The sequence below is a fragment of the Panthera onca genome, chromosome A2 (genome assembly GCF_046562875.1).
Source record: "Panthera onca isolate mPanOnc1 chromosome A2, mPanOnc1 haplotype 2, whole genome shotgun sequence".
Taxonomy (NCBI): Eukaryota; Metazoa; Chordata; class Mammalia; order Carnivora; family Felidae; genus Panthera; species Panthera onca.
The window spans coordinates 31,507,031-31,526,380 of record NC_138340.1 but is presented as its reverse complement, the minus strand read 5'-3'; the positions used below and the strand labels follow the sequence as shown (position 1 = coordinate 31,526,380).

General features: G+C 41.6%; 1 protein-coding gene across 5 annotated transcripts in view; it reads right to left on the bottom strand.

The window, feature by feature from the left end:
- ATXN7 (ataxin 7) overlaps positions 1–19,350 on the bottom strand; it is a 104,183-nt gene that overhangs the window by 39,615 nt on the left and 45,218 nt on the right. Inside the window, exon 1 of one of the 5 annotated variants that reach the window (XR_014137264.1) lies at positions 4,928–7,140. The exons of the other annotated variants lie outside the window; for them this stretch is intronic. The gene's annotated coding sequence lies outside the window, so the exon portion shown is untranslated. Of the gene's footprint in view, positions 1–4,927; positions 7,141–19,350 lie in introns of those variants that run through there. 5 annotated transcript variants of the gene reach the window in all.

The following is a 19,350-nucleotide window of genomic DNA, read 5'->3' as shown; positions in this document are numbered from 1 at the left end:
TGAGAAAGGCATGCTGATTATCAAAGCAGGCAGAAATCACTTACAAACAAACCTAACCCACTTTATCTTCTCCCGTGGAGTACAGGTAGAAGCTACATATTTAGTTTCTGTGTCAATCCAAGCTCTTCTCATAAAAGCTCAGAGGAATAACTTTTAGAATTCATTCACAAATGATTACATTCACACCAAACAAAAAAGGAATGCTCATTTGAGCTAAAGTTATTTTGAAAATAAAAATTTGGTTCATTTTCCTGATGGAAACGAGTCATATTCAGGAGGAAATGCAGGTGATGGAACGGAATGAAGGGAAGGTCTCAAATTCAGCTTATGGATCCAAAGGCGGATATTTTAGGCAGATTATTGAAGAAATGATTCCTAAAACTCACCAACTTATCTCTAAATGAAACTCACCCTTTTGGACAGATCTGGTCAGGTAAGGTTAAAAAGAGTGTGTACTCTGTATGCAATGGCCTTATGAAAAATATCAATCCACACTTTAAGGAATGTATGATTTCATGGGGTCTTTGACAGTCCCATCCCACTAATACTCTAGAATTGCTCCCTTTTAAAATAAGGGGTTTGTCTGTTTGTTTTAAATAATCAAGCTCACACATGGCTATAAAACGTTAAATGCACGCATATGGATTATTTGGCCAGGCATAGCAAGTAATCCCTGCATGTAACAAAAGGTTCAGTTTAGAAAGTTAGGGTCATTCATTTAAGCAGGCCCTTCACAGAATTTATTAAATTGCTTATTTTGATATCCAGATTGAAAAATAACTGAATGTTATAATGCCAGCTCCCAATTAACCCAAACTGTCATAAGTGCACTTTTGGGCTGCCAACACAACTCCTGAAGGGTCAGCTGGCATTAGCGGTCTTTCTTAAAGATGACCCCTATAAAAACATCTAAGGTCAGGAAACTATAAAGGAAGACTACATATATATTTTTCAACTCTCAGAGCGTCTTCCTTCCACATCTACTTTGCACATCAGTGTTTTCCCTAAGACTTTTGACCTTCAAAGCTGAATCCCATTCCAGATCTTTCGTCGTTTCTGCACCTTACCTAGACTATTATTTACTTAATATATTCTTCAAAATTCAGTGACTGACTAGGCATATCTAATTTAGCATTACCCTCAGCAATTTCTGTGAAGCCGTGACTTCGGTTTGACAAAGTACTTCTGTTTTTTTCCTAATAATTATTAAAAAACAAAACAAAACTGGCATACCATGTAAATTCACACCATGGACATGAAGCATTAATGATGTGCTCACTACTTCCACTGTCAGCTTTTCCCTGTAAACTTCCTTCTTCTTATGTAAAGGCACCCGCGTGTGTCTGACCAGCAAACGTGTTCCTACCCTACTCCCTGTCCTCACAGTTTCTCTTTAACCCAGATCTGCTTTTTCTTTGATCCAACTTCTTTAGGGTCCCTGGACACTTGATTAGACTACTCCAGAGAGAGCCTGGTGTAGTCTAATGCTAAAAAACACCCAACGGACGAAGGCTGTCTCTGTAACATTCAAATCTCACATTGGGGAATCCCAAACTGACCTCTGACAGGCAGTGCCTCAAAGGACAATTAGCCAAAATTGGAGCTGGGAGGCAGCCTCAGAAAAGCATGCTTAGGTGGGTTACAAACAGCAATGAAAAACAGTGAGGAAGAAAAACTCTTTACCACAAAGCACTCAGCATCATTTCCACTAGAGAGATTTAATTGAAAAGGATGATTTCAACACTGGCTGCCCTAACAAATTAGTCTCCAACTGCGACTTCTGCCAAATGCATTTCTCCTCCCCCTAATGCAGAGGTGCTTTTAAATTAAAACATAAGGGGAAAGTGCAGAAAAGAGAGTCATTTACAGCACTTGGGCTACTTGAAACAACTTTTCACCAAAGGTCTATAATCAAATTATCAAGCTCTTCAAGCCAGTGCTTTATGATGAAAATAAAAGCCCCACGAAAAGTATTCCGGGTCTCCTGGCACTTCCACGTCTCTGGGCAGGGTGCGCCCTGCAGCATCCCCATTCACACTAGCGGCATGAAAGAGAACAGATCACAAAGGGCAGATTACAAGGGAGAACGACTCGGACTCCAGTGGGGGAAGGGACAGGCGTGAATGGATTGTAAATAATGTTGCTAAGAAGGGAGCAGAAATATGGCAACTTCAAATAATCCTCTTGCCAGGAATTCTTCCCGTGGGGACTGTTCTTTCCGTACTTTGCTTTCAAGTGAGAAATATGAAAAACTTACTGAATATCTGGGGGTCCTCCTCCCCTGCCATCTTAACTTGTGGCTTTTGCAAACACTGCTAAAATGGCTTTTTAAAAATCCAAGTTTTTTTTATTAAAGTAGATGAAATGATAGAGAAAAAAGAAGAGGTGCTGAAGGGTAGGTACACCAGAGATCACCTTGGTCGTGAGTGTGAAGCATCATTTCTTCATAATCACCGTCATAAGAAAGCTTGTTTTAAGGAAGAGTGAATGGTCGGAATGATCAGTTCATTTCCTTAATGGGGCCCTTCCTATGCTCTCGCAACCCTGTTCAAGGTACAGACTCTGAACTGCGGGTTATCATCATGATCTCAAACAGGCACACAAAGATGTTTTCAGTGAAAGCACCTTTGGGGAAAAGGCAGCTTCTACCTTGAGCGAAACGCAGCCACCAAACTCTAATTTTCTGCCACCATTTCTGACTATGGGCTATCATGCAACGAATGGCATGCTGGCTGACACTTCTACTTTGCTAACAGCCCTAAGGACCTCTCTCTGTTGTGCTCAGGAAGCACAGTGTTACCCAAAGGATGCTGGCAGAGTATAGCAAGCAACCACCCTGCCTGAAACAAACATGATCTCACCGAGTGATGTGCACAACACTGTCGCCGAATTCATTCCCGTCTCCCTCCCACTCCATCAATGACTTGAAATGTTTGTGTTTCTCCGGTATCGGCATGTGAAAAGAAAAAAGAGCCAAAACCAAAAATCGACCAGTCTCTAGTTACTTCTGATTTAATCCTCCACTGGTTAGGGAATGAAGCATCCTACAGTTCAGTGATCTAACATTAGAAGTTTAATCTCCCAAAATTTGTTATAGAGCATGTGTGGTTCAGGCATCAATATACTCAGTCCTTCCACAAACTTCTCTCTAGTCACATGTTGGGCCTTGGTCACAGTTTTACCCAAATGAAAGACACAAAGCTATATCAAAATGCAAAAAGGAATTAAAAAAAAAAAAAAAAGGATGTCTTTACCACTGCAATCCAAATTTTACACACACACTCACACATACACACGTAGGAAAGACAGAATTAAAGGAAACCGGTAAAAGTCAAATTTGAGTTCTCTTTTTCATTGTTTTTGTTTGGTGTGTTTTTAAAAATGAAAACTGCTGTGCAGGAACCCCCACAGGGAACATGGTCTTCCCAGGCCAAAAAAGAGTAGCAAGTCCAAGGTGCAAAGGAACGACGGCATCACCTGCTGCAAAGTGCTGCATCGAGTCGAAGTCACATTCTTATCGCTAGTCCCTGCTAATTCGGTATCCTTTTAATTTCACTTTATTTTGGATGGGGGAGGGAAGGAGACAGTGAACACGGGAACACCAAAAACCTCAAACTCAGAACGCAGTCCAAAATGCCTTCTTCATTAAGCACCCTGTTTAATAAGGAACGGATGATTCATTACCTAACAATGCCAATGTTTTCAATGAGTTTGTAGCATAGGTTTGTTCCCCCCCACCCCCACCTCTGCCCGCAATGCTCCCCAAAAAGAGAAACACAGTATCTGCCCCACCTATAGGTTGGGGCTGTCAACTAATGAACATCAAAAGCAATATTCAAAAAAAAAACCAAAAAAACCAAAAAAAACCCAATATTCAAAAACGAAACTACAAAGAGCAAAACTAAAACCGCCTGACAAAAGAGAGTTTAAAAAAGATAAATTCTAGGGAATTAACAGCAATTTGGTTAAAGGTTTAAGATCTGTTTACAGTCCTTCAAACTGGTAAATTTTAACCTCAATTAAAACTATCCGGTCAAGCTCATTACTGCAGAAGCCATGAAATGTGAATCCAGTGAAAAGTAAAGAACTCAACTGTCACCTCACTCCCTGCTTACCGACAGAAGCACGAGACAGGGTAACTTGGAGAAGAGCCTCCCAACAGAGCTCAAAACAATCAGCTTGGCTGTACCGGCTACCTTGATAACACAACTGAAAAAAGTCGTCCTTTCTGGCAGTCAGTCTGTAATTAAATTTTTATACACTCAATTTAAGTAACTGAATGACTTTCCAGGGCTACTGTTTGTATCTTGAAGTTGTTCTTCCTCTTGACACAGTGTTCTGCTGGAACCTTTGCTATGGATTTGAAGTATCTGACCAAACAGCTTTCAAACACATTCGACAGGAAACACTATGAACTGCTTGTCATAAAACCTCACTTACCACAAGTGAGATAAAAAACAAACAGTTAAAGCGTGTTACAACGTTCCTCCATTTTTAGAGAGCGGCGTAACTAATGCTTTCCCTGTTTTGAGATACGGGAACCGTGCGGTGCAAACCTCAGCATTTTGTTGGAGTTAATAACAAACTAGACTCCTGTCTGCGTTTGAACTTTGTCCAGATCACTCAAATGACATTTCAGAATGGCTCCTGTGGACGGCTTGCAGCAGCTAATCCCCCTTGTTGTGATTACCCGCTCGGACCCACCAGCTCTGCAGAGCTCACTCCCTCTGCCACTCCAGCAACAGACAGCCTAGGGCCTGCTGGCAGGGGAGGCCAAACGCCAGAAGGAAAGAGGCCTGCGCGAACTCCTCCCGCTCTGCTTGCTTCCATGTAATGTTAGCAAAGACCTAACCCACCTCCCGCAAGCTCATCCCCAACCGGGCCCCGGGCCAAGCCCAGCCTCTGAAAACTGCCTCGGAAAACTTACCCAGTGGAGCTTTCAGCCCTCGTGCGGAGGAAGGGCTGTTCTGGAAAGGCTTCTTGTCACCTTCCATTCACATAATCTGGTTGTGCTTCATTGCACACTTGCTACTGCAAGCTTGCATCATGACTTGGGTCTGCCCACCAACTCCAAATATGCTCCATGTTTGGTCTTATGTAACATTTGCTACTACTGTAAAAAGCACTTGAATTACAAAGGTCCTGGCAGATCAACAGAAAACAAGGGGTGGAGTCTAATTTCAACTAATATGGTCATACAAGGCGTCCTGGCTGGTGTAAATTAATCCTTCTATTTGAAAGGCAACTTGCCCAAACGGGGGAAGATGGAATTTATAAATTTAACCTCCTAAAATGCGAATTTACTCACACCCTGATTTTTCTGAATACCTTTAAAATGGACACTGCTGCTTCCAGGTATATTGGAAAATTTATATGATTCATTATACAGCCTACATTTTAAGCCTCGATAAACTGGAAAGTTTTAAAGTCAATGCATTTCTACAAAGAGTCGCAGTCTTTTTCGACATTTTATTTCCCCGTGATCTATACTTAAAAATAACTAAAATTTGTCACTCTGAAGTCTACTTTCCTTTCTTAAATCTAGTAACAAAAATCTTAACTAATTTTCTATGCATATTTGTAAAATACATCTTATTTCAGAACAATTTACACCTGACTGTCTGAAGCCTGGTGCTCAATCATTAGATGACTGACTAAAGCTAGGACCTTTTATACTTTTAATCCAAAAACTTGTCTCCCTAATGACTCTTTATAAAAAACAGTGTCTTCCTGGTCTGTTTCTCTATGTCAACCCTATTATACTCCCCATAAAACTATTCTCCTACTCTCAATCCCCAAATCTTACTGTCAAATAGACATGGAAAAAATGGCCAACTGATCTGAGTTTTATGATGATAAAGGCTGCACACATAAATAGACTCAGATGTCTGATAGTTCAGAATGAACACTTTTAAATGTCAAAAGGAGGGGGGAAATTCCTCTACAGAATCCCATCACCCCATAGAGAATATTTGGCAAGAAGTCATGAATTACATGTGTGGAAAAGATTTGGCCTGGAAGGGGTGGGAAAGAGTTGTGAGGCGTAGGAAATGGTTTCTATTAGAGCAGACACAAATTCTAAATTTATTCTAAAACAAAAGAGTAATAGCCACACTGCTTTATTTTCATGGCAAGCAATCAGATCCTGACCATGGCAACAATATTAAGATCCAGAGGGTTTTCTCAAACCTACTCCCCGCCCCCCCTCCAGGCTTCTTATAATCACATTCACACAATGCAAAGCTATAGTGGTCTTTAAAAGACTCCAGGAGGACACCAGGTAAGGGGCATCAGCAGATCAAGCACAGGATGAAAACATCTTTCAAAATTACTTAGCAAAAATAAGTTTAGATTAATTCACTGAAGGTCTTAAGCTAGAAGAAAAAACTCCATTGCTATCCTACTTGATTGCAACAGGTCTGCACCCACCCACCCTTCCCAAGGGGCAGCTGAGGAATCTCCTTGATGTCATTGGTCACAGGACAAAACAGATAAGGGGCCTTTTCTCAGACGAAGCCGCCGTTCCACATCACTGCACCTGTCAGGCCAGACCCCAGAGTCCTAGTTCTTCTCCCAGCACAAATATGTGCCTTTCTAATGTTCGCTTTTGTGGGGAAAAAATATCATTACACAACCCAGCCAATCCACGAGTTCTGATAATCAAATCTTTCTATAATCCTGGTGAAAACTAGGGTGAATTGCAACAAACCTTGTTCTTTTTTTTTTTTTAAGTTTATTTTATTTATTTTGTGAGAGAGCAAGCACAGGGAGGGGCAGAGAGGCGGGGAGAGAGAGAGAATCCCAAGCAGGGTCCGCACTGTCAGCGTGGAGCCAGATACAGGGCTCAAACTCACAAATCGTGAGATCATGACCTGAGCCACCCCGGTGTCCCTCAGCAAACATCCTTAATGGCTACAAATACATATCTATATTTTAATTTTACATATGGTTCACCATTAAACAATGTCGGGGTTAGGGGCACTGACTGCTGCCCCCCCCCCCCACCAGGTGAAAAAATCTGTTAAATTTTTGACTCCCCAAAATCTTAAGTACTAAAATTCTACAGTTGGTGAGAAGCCTTACCACTGACATAAAGCTACTTAATATTTTCAATGTTATATGTATTAAATACTTTATTCTTAAAATGAGCTAGAGAAGACATTATTTAGAAAGCCATAAGGAAAAGAAAAGTACATTTACGGTACTGTACTACATTTATTGAAAAAAAATCTGCGGATAAATGGGTAAAATTTGCACAGCTCAAATCCATGTTGTTCAACAGTCAATTGCATAAACAAGAGAGAAACAATTTAAACTTAAATTTTTAAGACCTATATCCAAAAAGGGATGACTGATAGTGTAAGCCAGGAAAATATAACTTTGTACAATAAGAATATATAAAAATACACAAAAGCTTGTCTTTTTCAAACACACACATTCTTCTCTCTGAATGCCCTGAGTAAAATGGTTAAGCAAATGCTTAATTAAATACTACTTTGTTCTGCTTGAACAGCATTAGTACTATTTTCATTTTTTCTTTTTCTTTTTTTTAAGTAGGCTTCACACCCAGCGTGGAGGCCAAAGTGGGATTTGAACTCACGACCCTGAGATCAAGAGTTAGATGCTTAATCGACTGAGTCACCCAGGAGCTCTGCATGATTACTATTTTCTACAAACCATCTCCCAATATCCTATCCAAATGAAGCTTATTTGGTATTAAGTTTCCCAATGATGGCTCATGTTTAAATGTCTAGGTATGGGGACATGGTCACATTTCTTTCTTCTTATGAAAAAAAAAAAAAAAATGAAAGACTATAGACTAAAAAAAGCCTGAGACTAAAATACCATTTTAGTAGAATAATATCCATGCCTTACAGACTAAAAATTATAGGTATCGGAGGTGTTGCGGATGGCGTGCAGGCATCACATTTATTCTGGTGCACAAAGGGAGTCCTGAACTGACAAAACTCTTCCGTGAATTAGTCTGCGCACAGCAAACACACACACCAGCAGCAGCCAGGGAGGGCAGCACCTCAAAGGCTTGGGTTCAGGGGGCAGCTAGCCCGCAGTCTCATCACTTCCAGTTGTGCGGCCTTGGCCAAGATACTGGTGTCCCTCAGGGTCGGTGTCCTCTCTGGGGACGTGCTAAGACTGCCTCCTCCTATTGGGCCGTGGTGAGGGGTCAGAGGTGACGTACATGATACAGGGACTGGCACATCTTCAGTGCTCAATAAATGTTAGCTTTTATGATTGGAATCAAGGAGAAACTGGATGGTGGGCATCATGTGAAGGAACGGGAGAAAGAGATTGCTGCTACAGAAATTAGTGATGTCCCCAGCAAATCTTGGGATTTCCTAAATCAAATCCCTGAGAGGCCGGCAGGTGTCATGTGGTGTTCAGCACAGCAACCAACAAGTTGTTGGCAGTTGGTAAAGGCTGTGCTCCTGTCACTGGTGGTAGCCAGTTCTCCAGTTTACAGGAGCCACAAGTCTCCACTGACTTCACTTCAGTGTCTCAGCAGGCCGGGCAAGTTATAATTGGCCTTAATTGGCACTTACAGGAGCTTTAACATTCCTTACCTGCTGCCAAGGAACACTTGAAAGGGGGAGAAAGTATTTTCAAACTTGGAAATACCAAGCGATTCATTCAGCTGTGGGCTTGGAAGCCTGCTATCCAGAATCAGATTAGCTTCACCAAGAAATGTTGCTATGTTATTATCCAGTGCTCATTAGGTACTCACACCGGATTAGGAGAGGTGGGAGATGAAGTTTAAATGGGGATAATTCACCTTGGGGGCTAATACCATGCAGCAGCCTTCCTCTGGCTGCCATCATCTGATCTTTCGGTGGACGGCTCTTCAGGGCTCCGCCACACTTCATGCGTGTATCCCTTTTCAACTGTTCAAATTGTTCAAAGGCAGGGAAATAAAGTAAGTATAACCTCATGGCCTGATTTACATAGGCTTTGTGTTAACCACAGTCTGACCTCAGTCCAGTCATTATCTGATACACAAAGTGAACACTGTTAGAAGGTGACCAATCATGCCAAATGCAAGGAGGATAATGATATCAGAAATAAAACAAACAGATTCTTAAAATCATCAGTCCTGCAATTAAATTCACCCCAAAATGTTATCTTCTAGGAGCCTATACATTTTGCAGAAAGGGATCTCAGCCTAGCTGACCTAGATTTCTCCCAAAGGTAAATTCCAAGCAGGATGAATAGAAATTTCCCACAGATGCCAGGAAAATTGCCTGTGATTGCTTAAATCAATATATTTTTTTAAAATCATCACTTGTTTTGAAAGATCTCTTGAAATCCTATCGTTACATATTACTCAAACTCAGAACATCCATGCTAACACTGATAGTAAAAAAGTTTGCACTTGTTTCAGAAACTTAGTTCAGAGTTAGATCACAATCAATTACATTTGTGTGTGTGTCTGAAACACGTTAAGACACTTTAGAAAAAGAAACTGAATTTTAGAAACTGAATACTCCTGGTGGTGATATTCTCAAGCACACCTAATAGATATAAAGGATGATAGCCTTTGGGGAAAACAATCTAGTAGCAGCTATTAACAATGCATAGAAGTACCCTTTCTGACCCAGGAATCCCTTCCTGAGACTAATCCCACAGAAACAAAACCACAAATAGGTAAGGACATATGTAGGAGGATGGTTACTGCTCTTTTGTTCATGGAGGCAAAAAGGAGGAAATACGTGTATGTCCACAGAGGACTTCAATGAGGAAGCTACTGTACAGCCACAACTTAGAATAGTGAGCAACCATTAAAATGGGGCGAATAGTGTTATCCTGGCCTGTGAATAAATTCCCACGTGGTATTGCTGAGTAGAAAAGAAGCAGAAGTGTGCATCATAGAATCCATTTTCTGTAAAACTATGACCACAAGTCCTTACTAAGAAAGGATTAGATGGGCCTGAATAAATTTATTAGCATGAGAAAAATATAGAAGCATGTATATACTAAGTTATGTACTAATAATGTACCAAGTTACATAGATGGTTTAACAGTAGACAGAAGACTATTACAGCTGGAAAAGGTGGGTAGGCAGAAAGCCAATGAAACAAGAAAAAAGTAGGCTGAACTGAAAATAGCATATTTGAGATTAATACATTTGTCTATGTAAAAATACATGATGTTTATATATTTAATATATTCATGCATTATTCAAAAACTCCATAAGGAACAAATTTTTGTTCTTAAAAAATGCACTGTGAGAGGAAGAAAAATTTAGACAATGTGAAATTCTGTGATTACATCAAACAAGCATATTCTGATTAGGGCTCCCATTTCATTTGTTTGGCTAAACAGACTGAGATTCAAGTAGCACAACTAAGCACAGTAAGGATCACATAGAAAAAAGGCCGGTTAGTCACTCTGGTGAAACAATATTTTAACTTTCTTTTTCTTTTTTTTAATTTATTTTGAGAGAGACAGAGACAGCATGAGTGGGTGAGGGGCAGCAAGAGAGGGAGAGAGAGAATCCCAAGCAGGCTCTGCACTGCTACAGAGCCCGACGAGGGGCCAGAACCCACAAAGCCTTGAGATGATGACCTGAGCCAAAACCAAGAGCCGGATGCTTAACCGGCTGAGCCACCCTGGTGCCCCATCAATATTTTAACTTTCTAAAGCTCACTACAAATCTCCAGTATTACGAATTCTAACAATCTTTTAAAAACATCAAGCATAAGAAGCAATAAACAAATTTCATTCCAGAGTTTATTTTTGACTCTAGGAGATTCCAAATCAAGAGCTCTATCATGTGTGATTAGGGGCTTATTGACTGTATTTTAACTTTTAAAACTGAGATAGTTACCTTCCCTGATCTTTCCCTTTTTTTTTTTTTTAACATTTTTATTTATTTTTTTAGAGACAGAGACAGAGCACGAGCGGGGGAGAGGCAGAGGAAGAGGGAGAGGAAGACACAGAATCTGAAGCAGGCTCCAGGCTCCGAGCTGTCAGCAAAGAGCCCGAGGCAGAGCTCGAACCCACAAACCATGAGATCAGGACCTGAGCCCAAGTCGGAGGCTTAACCGACTGAGCCACCCAGGAGCCCCTTTCTCTTTATTTTTAAACTTCAAAACACACAAGAGGAAAAGGTATAAAATTTCTTTGAAGTTCAGAGAACTGCTGCCTTAATAGCAAAATGCAGAAGTAAACCCAAAGACTGGGATTTCTATATATACAATGTGAAATGAGGACGGAAAGAACTAAATTTAGCCACTGCTCCTTTGCCTCAAACCAGTTTGTTTTATGGGCTTGGACTAGCCCGTGCCTGGGAGGAAGTGTCCCAGCCAGGGACACCCAGCCAGGTGTTACAGCATCACGAAGTGATAAAAACTCCCTCTTCTGGTCACATGTAAGACCACAGTTAAACAGGGTGGAAAAAGCAGGTGTGTGTGTATCTTAACTACTAACCATACAAATTAAGTCTCGTGAAATGACTCAGGATAAACATCTTTTAGCAAATATAACTAAAATGTGGCTTTATATCCTGAAATATCAGCTTTAAAATCTGAAGCACAGCCAACCTAATGATTTCTATGTATAGTAGACAAGTCAAGAATAGCACGGGTAAATAGCCAATTTTTATTGATTGATTGATTGATGCTGCTAGAAACTCACATTTTCACTGTCTTATTCTGGTGACACAAATCAGATCTGTTGAAGTAGTTCATGAAATCACCATAATACTAACCTGGAGGGCAGCTCTGACCAGCCTCTGTGTGGAGAATCAATACAGTGAAATAACTGTCAGGCATTCCCAAAGAATGTTCTTGAAAGCACTGCCCGTCCTAATGCAACACTGAAAAACCACATGTCTATCAATAGAGAACTGGTGGCATTAGTTTAAATACACTAGCGAATGGAATAATAGGCAGTCTTTAAAAAGAAAGAAATAATGTAATATGAATTAACATGAAAAAATAAGATTATTAGGTTAAAAAAGTAAATCTGTAACAAATCTAATGTGGCTATGTCTGAGGGAAAACAAGAAACATGCAGCCACATAAGTCTAGGAACTAGAAACCTTCCCAGGGTGTATGCCAGACTGCAGCCCTGAAAATATGGAGGAGCTTTATTCATTCTGATTTCATGTTTATCCTCCTCTTTCATACTTATTTTTTTTTTTTTTACAAGGTATGTTACTACCCTAGTAATGAAAACAAACCCAAATGCATGTGTTTTTGTTTGTTAATCAGTATGTTTTTGTTACCCAAATGAGAACTTGAGAACTCCCCTCCCAGGAAAGTGTACACATCCCCTTCTGTTTCCTGGCCCCTATGCCTAGGTAACTGTTCTATCAAAACAACAACAACAAAGGAAAATAAATGACCCCAAAGCTTGGTATCTTTGCAATAATTATCTTCAACCCCTACAATATTTAGAAAATGCCTAAAGACTTGAATATGATACATCAAGGTTCTTCATTCAGGTCAGCACACCTCATTAAAAAAGAAAGAAAAAGAAAGCCCACGTACAAACTGAAAGAACAAGCCCCTGCTCCGTAAACTAGGTAAATTCATCCAGCCGCCTGAGCCAAAATTGCCATGAGTCATCCGTCGTCCTGCTTCCCCCATGTTGCTAATCCCCAGACCATGGGCAGGCCCCGCTGGCTTTCTACTTCCACGCAGACTGCAATTCCAGCCACAGCTTGAAGCCTTTGCCACAGTCTTAATCTGAGCTTTTCCTCCCGACCCAGCTCTCAACTGGACTAGGGCAGAACAGCCTAGCCTACCAACTGGGCTCCCTTCTTCCACTCCTGCCCGTGTCCCACAGAGCAACCATAAATGAGATCAAGTCACTTTCCTGCTCAAAACCCTCCAGCAACTTCGAATCGCCTGCATTGTCCAGTCCTGAGCCTCTGAGCCCAGGACGACCTGGCCCCAGTCCCCCCTTTATGGAACCTCAACCCAGACCCCTCATTTCCTGACACACTGCTTCTCCACCTCCTCACTGGTCTTCCTGTCATGCCCATCTCAGCATATCTACACTTGCTGTTTTCTCTGTGGTCAACAATGGTCCTCCACATCTTCAAATGGCTGGCTCTTCTTCTCAGTGAGCTTCAATATCAACAACTCGAGCAGCTTTCTTTGACTAGCCTTATCTAAAGGGTCTTGCCCAGGGGTCATCATTCTCTGTCACATTATTCCCAGCATTTATCACCACATGAAGTAATCTTAGGTTACTTGATTTTGTCTCCACCCTCCCTAACCAGAATATAAGCTGCATGAGAGACACTGTTTTCTTCGTTCAGGGGGAGCAACGCCTACAACAGACATTAGGTAGTCTATAAGTATTTGTTAAATGCATGAATAATATCACAGCCAACTTATTTATTTTTTTAAAGTAACTGGAAAGGCACATTAATAAAGACAGAGATTTCATTAAGAGGAAAAATCAATACATTTTTGTAAGTATAAGTTTAAATGCTGCTCCTACAAATGGCATAAATACTACTACTTAAAGATACTACTTATTACATAACTGAGGGAAAAAGATAAAATTTATTACCTAGGGACAAACTGGTCCTTTATTTGATGCTACTGAAGTTATATGAAAAGATTAATTAGCACTATTTGGCTTGTGGCAAAGAAAAACTGAATTCACTGCATTTATTTTTTATCACGTTATTTTCCGTGACATGAAGTTTAGGTCAAATGGTCAACTTCGAATTTCCACGGAGAGTTAAATTAACGTCCACCTTGACATCATTCACATTGTGACGTGCCTGCTCTGGTTAGCTCCCTTCCCTGACTCAGCTCTGACTGCAGGACAAAGGCCTGGCATATGTCTCCCAAGCAAAAGAGTCAAGTATTTTTGGCTCGGCAACAACTTTCAATCTTTATACTGACTACAGAAATAAATATGCCAACCAACTCTCTTTAAAGAAACTACAGAATGTTAGGGGCTGGAACAAAAAGAGGAGGCGCTTGGCTCTGGATAGCTACTACAGATTTAGGATTAAAAAAGTAGAACAGGCCAAAGAGAAATCCAACAACTATGCTAAATCAATTATCTACCTACTACCATTATGTCTTCAAATTACTGAATGCTCTGAGGTAATGAGTTTATGATGCTGACCCAGCTACTCTACGCCACCTTTAAAGTTCTACCTGAGCTAGGACATCTGTCACTAATGATAGCTTTGTGACATGTGGAATTCATTACACCTTCCCTAGATTTTCTTTTAACTCTATACATCCTTATTACAAGCAAGAGAAATAGATAGGAGTAGCCAGAAAACCTGGCCTGGTACATTTTATCCATGTGAAAGAAATTTAATTTAGGAGTTTTACTTGTAAACTGGGAATAGAACTATGCACTTGATGGGCCTCAAAGAACAGGAAATGAGACAATACATGTAAAAATGCTTACTGAATCATCAAAGTGCTATTAAAAATCATCATTAATCTGTGGACTTTTAGGTGAATGGCAATCCTAAAAAGATTCACTATCACTAAAAGTTTCAAAGTAGAAACAGGCCCAGATTATAAAAATGCAGTGACCAAATTTAGCTGGCACACTGGAGTGAACAGGGAAACATTTTTTCTTCATACAAAAACAAAGTTACTCAACAGCCAAATAAAACAACTCACTGAAAATACCCGAAACTGTTACTTTCCATCAGATGGCAAAAGGGGAGGGGTGTTCTTTATGAAACAGCAAAACCTCTGCTTTGTGATGTAGATCCATTGAATTACAGGACAGCAATCACTGGTCACAACTATTTTAAGTGGTGTCAACAACGGGAAACAGCATTTATGCCAGAACCAGCCCATCAGATCTCATAGACTAAGACTCATTTTGCTCTTATACTAACATTCTTTGAAATCAATTAGCTCAAAAATGCAGGAGTCATTTCAACTTACTGATCTTCTGATGAAAATGACATTTTTGAAAAATATAATTTATGCTGGCATCTAAAAGAATCCAAACCACCTCAGTGCACTTCAAGGAACATTAAATCCAAGCAATGTGTGGGGCTGTTAATTTTGCAGGATCATAATATCTGCAAGTAGAGAGGGCTGCAAGATCACCGCAGTGTTTCTGCTAGCTCTGCTTACACCAAGTTCTGAAAAACCCAGACGGATGATATGCCACCCACTCTCCCTGCCCCCACGCCCATCTATGAACAGAGGTCTGGGACGGACAGATGTTTCACACTGAGGACCAGACTCACGTTCCACTCACAGTGACTGGCAGGGGTTCAGTACGTTATCAACACATAAAAGACCAAGGGTATTTGTCCTCTGTGATCCTTCTGCAGATCAAAATGTGACTGGAGAATTCTGCTTCCTAGGCATGATAAATCCTACCGCTAGGGTTGGTTGGCCTCAGTGGACAGCTCCTTAAGCACCAGAGGAAATCAAATCCAATAGCTTGAGCTGGTGTTTCCTAAAACATGGAGCAGGTATCACTCCCCAACATTCACAACCTTAAAGCTCAAGTGACAACTTACTCCTTTCTCCATATCTCTTTCAGTTCTTCTGATAACATCACAACTACTGTGTGGATAACACTTGCCTAAACCGTGCTAGTCTTAGTCTCCCCTTCCACAAAGGGAGCAGGCCTCAGAGCCGGCATCGGCAAGAACAGTAACAAAGAATTTAATCATCTCTTCCCTGTATTTATTTTTACGCCTTGCATGTATGGCAAACAACACTAGTCTTCCTGTTGATGATTGTGGTAAGGTTTTGTTTGCAACGGACTGACTTTAAATAGAAATGGTCTGATTTAAAGAAAAATACTAAATGGAATTATGTAAGCGAATCATAAACATTGAACCCGGTTGATTAAAATCAAAGGAAGGTGGCAGAGGCACATGTGACTATGAGGCCTTGCTCAGGGACTGAGCTGAGCCAAAAGGTGAACAAACGGGTCATCGTAACTAACCTGGGGCAAAATACTTCAACAGCTGACAATGCAAGCAGGGTTTCAACTTATTACAGATTCTAACTGTGGCATCTGCCCAAGCCGAATGAACAGCACTCGTTTACTTCACCTAGGTAAGATCAGCTCATGTCTGCTTTACAAAAGACAGGTTGGGAGGAACCGAGGTATTCATTGGAAGCAAACTCCAAGAGGAGCAGCAGAGAAGCCCAAGCACACAGCGTGTCACAATCACACGGGACGTTCTTCCAACACAGAACCCCAAAGGCACCCCAAAAGTCATCAGCTGATCCTATCTGTTCAGACCCATAGCCAATGGATGTAAACAGGACTACACATTTTATGCTATTCAGTAGCCAGCTTAGGACCAACACACTGATTATGGAGACTCCCGACTTGGTAAACAAGCTCAAAAGAAGGGTGCTTCTGGCCACAGGGAACATCACCATCTCAGCCCTCCTTCTTAGTTAAAGTTTTGGAGGCAATTAACAGGACGTTTCCAGCATGTAATACAAAGTTAAAAACCAGTTTTAAAAAACCAGGGGCCTCCTTTCTTGCCATCCTTGCTAGACTCAACAAACTTTGGAGTTCCCGTCTGTGTCAGTCACTGTGCCAGGCACCAGGAATACACAGCCACAACTCCTGACAGTGGGGAGGGATCTGCCGTTATCCCAATGCACCCCAGCCAGCCTGTGGGTCAGACTCAGGTCTCAGGAGTGGTTTAGAATGCGGATTCCTAAGTCCTATCCCTGAGATTCCCATCTAGCTGGGCAGAATGGTTCTCAGGAAGCTGCCCTTTTAGAAAGCTCCCCTTTGATTTGGATGCACAGCAGGTTTGGGATCCAAGGATTCAAATTATACTTTTAAATCTGAAATTAACAGTAAGGAACATCTTGCTCTCAAAAATAATGAGTAACTTAAGAAAAATATGAAGTATCTTGGACTACTTCAAAACATTAAAACATCAAGAAAGTATATGGTATTACTACGCAGCTTCCAAGAAAGAAAGCAATGTATACTACGAAAGCAAACAGACCTGCAAGAAACTGGAAATGCCAAAATGACACTACCATCATTCACCATCACTGTTCACATGGAAATCCTGGTTAACCGTTAGCTCCAAAAAAGGCAGTTCGGCTAGCAAGAAAGTAAACTGTCTCTTACTACTATGGATAAATAAGCTTCTCACCAGTTCCCAAGAACATTACCACCAACAGGAACTGATTTACAAGCCTTGTTGCTATTATAGCTTTCTTCTCTCCCCTGGCAGCCATGCTCTTAAAGGAAATGCCTGTTTGATTTTGCAGCAACTGCTCACTTGTTCATACAAGTCACAGATGACTACTACTAACACCTTAATTCACAGAAGACTGCCCACACATTTTCATCAACTTCACTAAAAGATAAGAAAACAGAATCCCTCCATTGGCAGCTATGGATTCTTCCAAATACCTAATAAACAGACTACAATGCCACAGGGAAGGATCTTGAATTTGAAAACTATTTTTGGTGTTAACACATAAGAATGGGCCTTTTAGAATTCTAACAAAAGACCACACGGGTTCCAAAAAACCCTTTTTCCTGTTACAACCCCTGTGCCCAAAGATAGAAGAAGACACTGGCCGCAGTGAAAATGCTTCTTGGTACTAGGGCACTGCCCACCTCTCCTTCTCTCCAGGTGAGTGGGGGTGTCAGTCCCAAACTACTCCAGGGTCATCACATGGTGCCTCCCTCAACTTCATGCAGTTGCTCCCAACCCTACACACCCACGCAGGGCCAAACCTCCCGTTTATTCTCCATTAGCCTTCTCCCTGGTGCTGTCTCAGAACTCCTTCAACATTTCCCAGCTGAATCCCTCTCTCAGAACACTTGGGTCCCATCTTTTTGCCAGGGACTCTTCTCTCTTACAGTTTTAATATTTCCCTTGCCACTAGACGGACCAAGGTCCACCACCCAGTGGCTTTATCAGTCCCACCCCTTGCCTGTCCACATAAGACTTTTGAGTCTACGAACCTTGCATTCGTATTTTCTCATTTACATGTTTGAAATGACCACCCTTCCTTTCTCCTTCAACAAGTATCTTATCAAAAGATACTTGGTATACTAGACGCTGTTACAGAAAAAGGGTAGAAATATGATTTTATGACACTCCTTCATGCCCTGTCCCCAATATATTGACATTTTAAAAAAACTTTTTTTAACATTTTATTTATTGTCGAGACAGAGAGAGACAGAGCGTGAGCAGGGGACGGGCAGGGCAGAGAGCAAGACACAGAATCCAAAGGAGGCTCCAGGCTCTGAGCTGTCAGCACGGAGCCCAATGCGGGGCTTGAACTCACAAACCGTGAGATCACGACCTGAGCCGAAGTCAGATGCTTAACTGACTGAGCCACCCAGGCGCCCCAATATATTGACGTTCATTTTTTTTTTTAATTTTTTTTTTTAACGTTTATTTATTCTTGAGACAGAGACAGAGCATGAACAGGGGAGGGTCAGAGAGAAGGAGACACAGAATCTGAAACAGGCCCCAGGCTCCAAGCTGTCAGCCCAGAGACCGACGCGGGGCTCGAACTCACGGACTGCGAGATCATGATCTGAGTCGAAGTAGGCCGCCCAACTGACTGAGCCACCCAGGCGCCCCTCAATATATTGACATTCTTAAAGAGAGAGTGAGATCAAGGATATCATCTCCAGGCAGGGCGCCTGGGTGGCTCAGTCGGTTAAGTGTCTGACTTCAGCTCAGGTCACAATCTCACAAGTCGTGGGTTCAAGCCCCACATGGGGCTCTGTGCCGACAGCTCGGAGCCTGGAGCCTGCTTTGGGTTCTGTCTCTCCCTCTTTCTGCCCCTCCCCCACACGCGTGCTCACTCGCGCTCTCTCTCTCTCTCAAAAACAAACATTAAAAAAAGAAAAAGAGGGGCGCCTGGGTGGCTCAGTCGGTTAAGCGTCCGACTTTAGCTCAGGTCATGATCTCGTGGTCCGTGAGTTCGAGCCCCGCGTCGGGCTCTGTGCTGACCACCCAGGGCCTGGAGCCTGTTTCGGATTCTGTGTCTCCTCTCTCTCTGACCCTCCCCCATTCATGCTCTGTCTCTCTCTGTCTCAAAAATAAATAAACGTTAAAAAAAAAATTTTTTTTAAAGAAAAAAAAAAAAAAGAAAAAGAAAAAGAAAAAGAAAAAGAAAATCATCTCCATAAGATGTGCTGGAACAACTGTGTGCAGTGCCTCTGGAAGAGGGGACCAAGAGGGACCCTTTCTAGCTAAGGAAGTCCTGGCAGAGGTAACACCTTTAAGTGGGCCTTGAGCCAAGCCAGGTGTTTTCATACTCCCATTTCCTCTCTCACTCCCTTTCAATCCACTCTGCCCACCAATCCTCCCTGGAGGATCATGAAGTCACATCACTCTGGTGCTAGAAAAACCTGCAGCAGGTCTGC